The 11592-nt window shown below is 34.7% G+C and overlaps 1 non-coding gene across 1 annotated transcript; it reads left to right on the forward strand.

The window, feature by feature from the left end:
• Window positions 1-333: 333 nt before the first annotated feature.
• Window positions 334-440, forward strand: LOC118608113. The gene has a single exon (XR_004952915.1). It is a non-coding gene; the product is annotated as a U6 spliceosomal RNA (small nuclear RNA).
• The last annotated feature ends 11152 nt before the right edge of the window (window positions 441-11592 follow it).

Here is an 11592-nt window from a genome sequence, read left to right on the forward strand (position 1 = left end):
CTTTTATTCTTTGCTTTTTTCCCATCTTTTCTCAAGGCTTTCTCTCCTCAAGACTCATTCCATTTTTTTAAATTGCTTCTAACATGCCTACTCCTTTTTTTTTTCTTTATAAGTCTGTTGCTTTTACACCGATGGATGCCAAATCAGTCATTCCCCCTGCACACTCTGAGCTTCTGTGAGGATGGAAGGGGTTCACAAATAAAACATACAGAGCATTAAAACGATGGGCCATCCCAGTGATCACAGATGTAATCCTGGAATTTGCTGAGGAATATAGAGAGATCCAACTATTCTCCACTGGGCAGGAAAAAAAAGCAAAAGTAGCCTTCACTTGTGCTTGCTTCTGCAGTACATATACTAAAATTGGAATGATACAGAGAAGATTAGCATGGCACCTGCATAAGGATGACACACAAATTTGTGAAGGGTTCTATATTTTTTATAAACTATATAAATATCTAACCAATGTACTACATACTTGAAACTAATAATAAAATACAATAAAGTAGCCTTTACTCAAGGAGGAACCTCAAGGGGCACAAAATAAATTCTCACATACTAAACAAAGGATAATAATAATAATTACAAGAAAAGAAAATAATTGGCCTTTGAGCATTGTCAAAATCCTGCTCTAGCTCTTTTCACATGGCCTGAGAAAGACCATGTTGTGTAGTGGTTAAGAGCATGGACTCAGCACCAAACTACATAGACTAAAATCCCGGCTTTTCCACTTTTGCCTAGGTAACTTTGGATAAGTTACTTCACCTCTCTCTACCTTAGTTTCCTATTTTTAAAATGGGATAATAACAGTAACTACCTCATAGAATTGCTGTGAGGATTAAATGAAACAACATATGTAAGGTGACTGATACACTGCTAGCAATTATTATGTCTTAATAAACTCAGCCTCCTGTCTGGAACCCTACAGTTACTTCTTTCATGTTTTTCTGAGCTGATCTAATTGCTTATTCTTTTGTTACAGGCAGTTTTACTGCTGATCCTCTCCTCCTTTTCCTCATTCTTTGACTTTTTATATTGCTTCTTCAAACATCCCATTCCTGCAAAATGCCCTTTTGTAAGCTGCTTTTAAAGAACCAGAGTACCAAGGCTCAGTATTCTTCCCAATCCCAAGACCCAAGATTGCGTTCTCTTCCAGGGGCTCCAGCACTATTAATTAAAAAATAGCCAAAGCTAAGACACCAGGCTTATTCGTTGGAGATTCTCAGATGTAAAACAACAGCTGTTCCATCACAAATGTTGTTTTTGAGAAATCCAAAATGCTCAGATTAGACCCATGCCAAAAAGAATGCTTTCAGACCACTGAGTATGTTCTAATTAAGTTTTAGGCTTAGTCTAACTTAATCAGTGGCCTGGAGATTTCTACAAATCTTCATTTACCTTATTTTGTACATCTTTGCCATCATCTCTCAAAATTCCCACATGTTCATGACAGCTACCACTACATACAGATACTATCTGTTATTCAAGTTTCTTCCATAACATCTTTTAACATTTGCTTTTGTATTTGTCCTTTGTTTTCAACCCTCCCAAGTCCCCAGGCATGTAAAAATAGCCAATCTGACTAAAAAAATCAAATATTATGAACCATTGAAGGAAATACACCAAGCCATTCAAGTTAAACGAGTTCTTTAAACCTAATGCAATATTCATAGTATTGCCTAGGTCACTGAGCATGAGATAACAAAACTAATATAAGACCACATAAGAAACCCATTCCTCTCAGAATAAAGATTCATGGATATAGCTGCAATCCAGGTATAGGAACAGCATATTTCAATTACAGTTCCATGTTCATATTACATTCTGGATACTACCCAATATCATCACAAGTCATTCTCAGCCATCCTTGGCAAAACCTTAGAATCAGTTCCAGATAAAACAAGAAGCACACTAAATTATGGACAAGCAATCTTTTAGCATCTCTCAGTAAAATCTACTGCAACCTGGGAGCAAGTATTTTAATTGTTAGTATTAATCATTAAGCACTCCACGATTAGACCGTGAGCTCCATGAGGACAAGGGTTTTGGTAAGTTTTATCTGAATTTATGTTCTGAGAACCTAGCATACTTAGGACACACTCAACAAATATTTATTGAATGAATGAATAATGGCATCCTCAATTTTACATTATGGGATGCTGCACCATCCCTGGCATTAACTTCCACAAAAATTAAGATGAAATACTTCTTCAAAAATTTTAAATCCCAAAATTTAGCTGAGTAAATTGATACTGATTTATTTCTAGAAAAAGTAAAATCACTATTTAAACAAAGCCCCAGACCAAGAAAGAATTTTTAGACATCTACTAACATAGCTAAAATTATATTCCTCATTTGAATAGATCATTGCTCAAAGGTAATGTATCAAATTTAATAAATTCTTAATCTAAATCCTAACATGTTTGCTAATACATTTAAAAAAATGATTCAGAAATTCATTTGGAAAAATAAACAACTTAACAATATCAAAGAATATTTTGCAAAGGAAGAAAATGGGCAACAATCTACAAAAATTAGAACACATTATAAAATAATATAATCTAAACAATATGGTACTGATGTAAAATAAAAAAAATACAGAGAAGCAGCAAAAACGGAAAGTGATCCAGGAATAAATCACTTATATATAAGAATTTACTATGTCTTATAAGGTAAGCACCATTAAACATGGGGAAAGAAATATTGATAGTGTTAGGATAAATAAATCCACTTTGGGGGAAAAATCAGTTTGGATACATGCTTTTCATTATGCACCATAAATTCTGGATGGATAAAAATATTAAGTATTTGAAACAGAGGTAACTAAAAACAGAAAGGATCTAGAAAAGAACATATGTTACATATTTGGAAAAATGTATTTCAGGAAAAGAAATTAAAAGTACATAATAAATGTTCATGATGGCACTGTTTAAATGAGTAAACTTCTGGACAACGAAATTGAAAATACCTATGATAATCTACAAAGATCTACATAATTTGGATTGCTGGTTCCTCTCTGACCTCATGTTTCTCACTACTACCTCTGCTGCAACAATACTGGACTCCTTGGAAATATCATGTACAATCCTTCTTCTGGGCATTTGCACTTGCTTTTGTTTCCCTTACCTGGAAGGCTTTCCCCCCAGATATAAACATGCTCATATGTACCTTATCATATATGAAATAGCAATGCCCTGAAAGAGTTGAAAATGAAATAGCAAGCTTGGGAAATAGGGTCGACCAAATAGAGGAAAGAGTCAGTGAAATCAAAGACAGATCTCTAGAAATAAATCAGAAGGAAGAAGAGAGAAACCAAAGAATGAAAAATAATGAAAGAGAAATGAAAGAACTAGCTGATATCATCAGAGAGGAAACATCAGAATAATGGGCATTATCGAGGCAAAGAAAAGGGGCAGGGACTAGAAAGCATTTTCAGTCAAATAGTTGATGAGAATTTCCCAAATCTAAGGCATGAGCTGGAGCTTGGGATCAAGAAGTCAACAGAACATCCAATTATCTCAACCCAAAAAGGCCTTCACCAAGACACATTGTATTAAAATGATCAAAAAAACAACCACAAAGACAGAATTCTCCGGGCTGCCAGGGAGAAGAAAATGGTAACTCATTAAAAAATAAAAAAATAGATCATCCTCGGACTTCTCAGCGCAAACCTTACGAGCCAGAAAGGAATGGAATCAAATATTTAAACTATTAAGTGAAAGGAACTACCAGCCAAGAATAATGTATCCAGCTAAGCTCTCCTTTAGAAATGAAGGAGAAATTAAGACCTTTCCAAACATAAAAAAAGTTGAGGGAATTCTCCACTATGAGGCCTGCAATACAGGAAATACTCACGTAAGAGGTCAGCTCACCTAAAACAGAATGACAAAAAAAATACATAATTAGGAAGAAAGTGACTATCAGGCAAATCGAAGCAGAGGAGTGCAACCCTTTCTAAGGACAGGGCATTATAAACTTAAACAATAAGAAGAGAATTGTTATCACAAGATAGTAATACATGGGGACAAATTGAGATCACAGTGACTGCAAAGGGGAGTTTCAAAGATCGAAATTCGCAAAGGGGAATGGAGATGAGGCATGCACAGAAGAAAATGGACGACTGTGTGTGTGTGTGTGTGTGTGTGTGTGTGTGTGTGTATACAGCTGTTCTTTACATATTCATAATGGTAACCGCACACCGAAGAGTCAGAACTGAAGTATATAACATAAAATAAGACGCATCAGAGGCAAAACCCACAAAAGCCAACAAAAATAAAGAAAACAGAAGCATGAGGACAAGGAAACAACGGAAACACTGAGCTACCAGAAAGCAAAAGATAAAATGTCTCTAAGAAGACCTCATATTTCAATAATCACCCTAAATGTAAATGGACTGAACTCACCGATAAAAAGGCGCAGAGTTTCAGAATGGATCACAAAACAAAACCCAACCATATGCTGCCTCCTGGAGACACATCTCTGCTCCAAAGGCAAATATGGACTCAGTGTGAAAGGGTGGAAAATGATATTTCAAGCACATGGCATCAGAGAAAAGAGGGAGTAGTAGGACTAATATTGGATGAAATAGACTTCAAAATAAAAAAGGTAAAGAAAGATACTGAGGGACACTTCAAAATGGTAGAGGGAATCATACAGCAACAGGACATAACGCTTATTAAATATCTATGTTCCCAATCAGGGAGCCCCAAAACATATAAAGCAATTCCTAACAAAACTAAAGGGAGAAACAGACCAAAACACTATTGTAGTAGGAGACCTAAAAGCCCCTGGATATGGACAGATCATCCAAACAGAAAATCAATAAGAAAATAACATCCTTAAATGATACATTAGACCCAATGGACATAATGGACATTTACAGAGCCTTTCATCCCAAAAGAGCTGCTTATACATTCTTCTCTAGTGCACGTGGAACATTCTCAAGGATTGACCACATACTGGGGCACAGAGACAGCCTCAACAAACATAAGAAGGTTGTTGAAATCATACCAACAGTATTCTCTGATCATAATGCTTTGAAGCTGGAGATCAGCCCTAAAAAGAAAGCAGGGAGAACCACAAACACATGGAGATTAAACAGCATGCTACTGAAGAATGACTGTGTCAGAGAAGAAATAAAAAGAGAGATCAATAGATACGTAGGAATGATTGATATTGATAGTACAACATATCAAACCTCGTGGGACACGGCCAAAGTGGTAATAAGAGGAAAGTTCATATCATTACAGGTCTATCTCCAAAAAGAAGAACGAGCCGAAATAAACAACCTAATGCTTTCTTGTAAAAAAAAAAACTAGAAAAGGAAGAACAAATGAAACCTAAAGTTAGCAGAAGGAAAGAAATAATCAAAATTAGAGCAGAAATAAATGAAATTGAAAACAAACAAAAGAAAATCGATAGAAAAAATAAATTCAACAAAGAGCTGATTCTTTGAGAAAGTTGGTAAAATTGACAAACCCCTGGCCAGACTCACTAAAGCAAAGAGAGAAGTGACCCCGAACTCTTTCGATCTTGGAAGCTACACACGGTCAGGCCTGGTTAGTACTTGGATGGGAGTCCACCTAGCAATACCAGGTACTGTAGGTATTAAAAAATAAAATAAAATAACAAAATAAAAAAGAAATGTCACAAATAAACAAAATAAGAGATGAAAGAGGAGAAGTTATGACAGATACAACCAACATACAAAGGATTATATGAGAATACTGTAAAAAAGTATATGACACCAAATTTAGTTACCTAGAAGAAATGGACAAGGTCTTAGAAAGATACAACCTCCCTAGACTGCATCATGAAGAACTAGAAAATCTAAAAAGACAGATCAGCAGTATGGAAATTGAAACAATCATCAAAAACTTCCCCAAAAGTAAAGTTCAAGACCAGATGGCTCCAACAGTGAATTCTACCAAATATTCAAAGAAGATTTAATACCTATTCTTCTCAATCTCTTCCACAAAATTGAAGAGGAGGCCATTCTTCTCAACTCCTTTTATGAGGCCAGTATCACCTGATACCAAAACATGGTAAAGAGAACACACAAAAAAAGAAAACTACAGACCAATATCTCTTATGAACACAGATGAAAAATCCTAAATAAGATACTAGTGAATCAAATACGACACCACATTACAAAGATTATATGCCACTATCAAATGAACTTCATTCCAAGGACACAGGCAAGCTTTAATATACACAAATTGATTAATGTGGTACACCACATAAACAAAATGAGGAATAAGAATCATATGATCATATCAATAGATGCAGGAAAAGCCTTTGACATGATACAGCATCCATTTATCATTAAAATATTTAACAAAATTGGTATAACAGGAAAGCAACTTAACATAATAAATGCCATATATGGCAAACCCTCAGCCAAAATTATACTTAATGGTGAAATACTAAAAACCTTTCTTCTAATATCAGGAGAAAGACAAGTCTGTCCACTCTTGCCACTGTTATAACATTGGAGGTCCTAGTGAGTGTAATCAGGCAAGAGAGAGATATAAAAGGTATCCAAATAGGAAATGAGGAAGTCAAACTGTCACTATTTGCAGATAATATGATTCTCTACATCAGAGGTCATCAACGCCTAGGCTGTGGATCAGTATCAGTCTGTGGTCTATTAGGAGCTTGGCCACACAGCAGGAGATGAACAGTGAAGAAGCAAATGAAAGTTCGTTTGTATTTTCATCAGCTCTCTAGCACTAGCATCATTGCCCCAGCTCCACTTCAGATCATCAGGCATTAGCTTCTCATAGGAGCAGTGGTCCCTCGTGCCAAAAAGTTTGGGCACCGCTGCTCTATATAGAAACCCCTAAAGACTCCACTAAAGCACTACTAGAAAAAGTAAACATATACAGTAAAGTTTCTGGGTACAATATCAATGTTTCAAAATTCAGTGTTTCTATACTCTAATAATGAATTCTCAGAAAAAGAAGTGGGAAAAAACTCTTTTGCAGTTGCAACAAAAATAATAAAATACCGAGGAATAAACCTAACGAAACATGTGAAGGACCTATACACTGAAAACTATAAGACATTATTAAAAGAAATTGAAGAAGATGTGAAAATATGGAATGATATTCCCTGTTCTTGAATAGGAATAATCAACATGGTTAAAATGACCTTATTACCTAAAACATTATACTGATTTAATGCAATCCCCATTAAAACCTCATTGATATTTTTTAAAGAGATAGAACAAAAAATCATCAGATTTGTGTGAAAGTACAAAATACCCCAAATCGTCAAAGCCACCCTGAGAAAAAAGAACAAGGCTAGAGGTATCACTCTGCCAACCTTTAAATGATACTACAATGCAACAATAATAAAAACGGTATGGTATTGGCAGAAAAACAAACACACAGACCCAGTGGAACAGAATTAGGAGTCCAGAAGTAAACCCATATTTATATGGGCAAATAATTTTTGACCAAGGAGCCAAAAACATATAATGGATTAAGGAAAGCCTCTTTAATAAATGGTGCTGGGAAAACTGGAAAGCCACCTGCAAAAGAACAAAACAAAACTACTGTCTATCACCAAACACCAAAATTAACTCAAAATGGATCAAGAACCTGAATATAAGACTTGGAGCAATAAATTGCATAGAAAAAAACAGGTACTAAACTCATGGACCTTGGACTTAAGAGAGAATTTAATGAATTTGACCCCAAAGGCAAAGGAACTAAAAGCAAAAATAAATGAATAGGACTACATCAAACTTAAAAGCTTCTGCACAGCAAAAGAAATCATCAACAAGACAAAAAGGCAAACTATCTGAATGGGAGAGTATATATTTGCAAGCAACGCTTCCAATAAGGGCCGCCTAATATCCAAAATATACAAAGAACTCATACAACTCAATAACAACAAAAACCAAACTATCCAATCAAAAAATGGGTAGAGGATCTGAACAAACACTTTTCCCAAGAAGACATACAAATGGGCAACAGACATATGAAAAGATTCTCAACTTCACTAGCTATTAGGGAAATGCAAACCAAAACCGCAATGAGATATCACCTTAAACCTGTTAGAATAGCTGTCATCAACAGGACAATAATAAATATTAGAGAGGTTGTGGGGAAAACGGAACCCTCATACACTGCTGGTAGAAATGCAAATTGGTAGAACCACTATGGAAAACAATATGGAGGTTCTTCAAAAAACTAATTGGATTACCATATGATCCAGCCATCCCTCTTCTGGGTATTTACCCCAAAAACCTGAAAACATTTATCTACAAAGATATATGTTCCCCAATGTTCATAGCAACATTTTTCACAGTGGCCAGGACTTGGAAGCAACCGAAGTGTTCTACTATAGATGATTGGCTAAAGAATCTGTGGTACATATCTACAATGGAATATTACTCAGCCATAAGAAAAGATGAAATTCTACCATTTTGGCAACATGAATGGATCTTGAGATAATCCTGCTAAGTAAAATAAGTCAGATAGAAAAAGTAGAACATCACATGATATCGGTCATACGTGGGTTATAAAACTGAACGTAACAAACAAACATAACAAACAAACAGAGACCTAAGGACTTAGACAGAGGATTAGTGGTTACCAGAGGGCAGGCAGGTGGCAGGGAAAAAAAAAGGATCGAATATTTGTTGACAGAAGGAGATCTAACTATGGGAGGTGAACACACAATGCAATATATACAGATTACTGTCAAATGATATACTTGAAACTTTTTTGATTTTGTTAATGTCACCCCAATAATGTTTAATAAAAAATTTATATGTCAGTATGCTTCTGCTTATAAGTAACAGGATGTCTAATTCAAATTGACTTAAACAAAGGGGATTTACTGAGTCATATAACTAAGAGTTATGAGTAAGGAGGATTCAAGGCACATTTTAATCATAATTCTAGTTTTATTTCTTTGTTATTCCTTCACCTCTGCCTGCCTCTACATTTTGACATTATTCTCAGGCTGCTATCCCTCATTGTTGCAAAATGGCTGCCAAAGCAACAAGGCTACATGCTTCCTCTTGAATATCTTGTGAAAGAGAACCTGTTGCCTTTTATAACCATGGAAAGAAGTCTTGAATTTCATACAGCCTTGGCCATCGCTGAACCAATTTCCATCACCAGGGGGAAATCATGTGCTGAGTAGTTTAGGCCTGGGTTACCTCAACCAAATATCATGGCAAAAGGGATGAATTATCCAGATTGGCTAAGACTAACAACAGTTCACACTTAGAGGTGGTGGTGGAATCAATTCCACACATAGCAAATTGTTGGTAGGAAGAGTTGCAGAAAGCAACTTGAACATAGCTATCAAGAACATTTAACTTCGCAATCACATCCCTGGGAATTTATCCTAAGGAACACCTTCAAATGAAGAAAAGCTATATGCATCAGTATTTACTTAATCTCTCAATTATATGATAATTATAAAGATTATGCAATGACACAAGGATATATATATATATATATATCATCCTTATACACATATATTATAATAAAAAACTAAATACAAAATTCTGTGTATGCTAATATTGTAATGGAACATGGAAAGATGAAAATAGTCCTGTTTCAGTAGGCGAATTAAGGGTGAATTTTTTTCCTTCTGTAGTTGTTTTTAATTTTATCTTTACAATAAAATTTAAATTCAAAGAGAGAGAATCCAATGACAACTGAGAAATTCCAGAGAAGCATGTATGCTCTAAAAATAAAATAAAATCAGATCATAGTTTAAGGCAATGTCTCCATTAAATCCTGGGTAAAACCAGTCGCCAACATTCTGGCCTTTCATCATCATCAAAGAGATAGAACAAATCACAAATCCTTCACTGATCACTATGTTTCCTAGAATCTCCAGTCATTGTCAAAAAGATCTTAGAAACTCATTTACACTGCAGTTCCCCAGTGTGAGGCCTTACAGAGTGGGGGTGGCAATGCTTAACCCAAAGAAATAAATAGATGAGAAATTATGTTCAATTTTGGACATAGAAGAGAAGAGGACTTCTAGAACCTGTCATGTCTATTATCCAAATATTTATATAATTACTAAATTCAAAACATTGTGAGAGATGTAAATATGAATAAAAATTAATTACAGACTAGAAAAAGGGATAAGGTCTCTATGCAAATAATAATATATTATTACACAAATATAATAAAAATATGAATATAATAAGTATCATAAATGAGATTAAGTGATATGGGAATTCAAAAGCAGAAAATTATTTCAAGCTGATGTAATTAAGAGAGGCTTCATAGAGAAGGTGATGAACCTTCTGGGGCTTGAGAGATAGAAAAGGTTTTAGTATGCATAGAAAGGGGAAGAAGGTTCCAGGTAGGGGTAACTGCATGGAAAAATGTACTGCAGTGTATATAAGAATAGCAAGTACTAAATTTCTGTGAATCTAAGCCACCAGTGATTATAAGACACTAAGAAACTCTAAGAAAAGTTAAACACTGCTAATCAAACAATAACTCGATGCTTTCATTTGAAATTTTTATTTCATATTTACTGAAAGAGCTCTTTTAGACTTTAGACATAGGTTAAGCAAAATAAAATAGTTATAACATTCCTAAAGCTTCTTCACAGTGAGTGAAGAAAGGGCCAGATGATGCAGGGATTTACAATGCAGTTAATACTCAGAAATGCTTTCAACAATAAAATACTAACAGACAACTCTGATTTAGCTTCTGCTAGAAGAGACATTCTCTTGCACAACTGAACTCTTCCCTCACAAGCCCAACAGTCATTCTTAAAGAGCAAGTTGTCAGAGTCACAGATACAAAGAATGAACTGGTGATGGCCAGAGGGGAGGGGGATTGTGGGGTTGTGTTAAAAAGAGGAAGGTATGAAGAAGTATAAATTAGTAGTTACAAAATAGTCACAAGGGTGTACAGCATTGGGAATATAGTCAATATTATTGTAATGGCTGTGTGTAGTTCCAGATTAGTGCTAGAAACATCAGGGGATCACTTCATAAATTATATAAATGTACTATATACTTGAAACTAATATAAAATAATTAAAAATAAAAATATAAAAAAAGAATAAGTTGTCATTTTTCTTATGAAAAGTGATGGGCCAGAAGAGAGGAAAGGCAAGAAGAAGAAATGGGACCATATATACTATCAAACCATGTTACTGAAGTATACCTAAAACAAACTACAAATTAACTATATTTCATTTATGCCGCAATGATTTAGGAACAAAATGAACACAGGTTCTGGCCTACTTAATGATTATTAATGGCCAGAGATTCTGCAATTGAATTGCAAAATAAAATCCCTAGCAATATAGGAAGATCAAGAAAACCATTTTATCATCTAAACAGATATTCAAAAGGTATTATAGTGCTATAGAGAAGGCAAGACAAGAATTATTTGGGTTTTATATATGCTTGGAAAATGCTTTCAAAGTTTACTATATGGTCCCTCTTCAAAATGTATGCAATATTTAGTTATCAAATATTACTCAAATTAATGTGCCTGTTTTATTTTATAAAACCAGTCTGTCATTTTATCTTAATTTCTACATATGAAAGAGCAGTGCCATAAAATTGAAAATATAATTTAGCAAATTAAT

This window comes from Rousettus aegyptiacus, unplaced genomic scaffold, assembly GCF_014176215.1.
Source record: "Rousettus aegyptiacus isolate mRouAeg1 unplaced genomic scaffold, mRouAeg1.p scaffold_m13_p_9, whole genome shotgun sequence".
Lineage (NCBI taxonomy): Eukaryota > Metazoa > Chordata > Mammalia > Chiroptera > Pteropodidae > Rousettus > Rousettus aegyptiacus.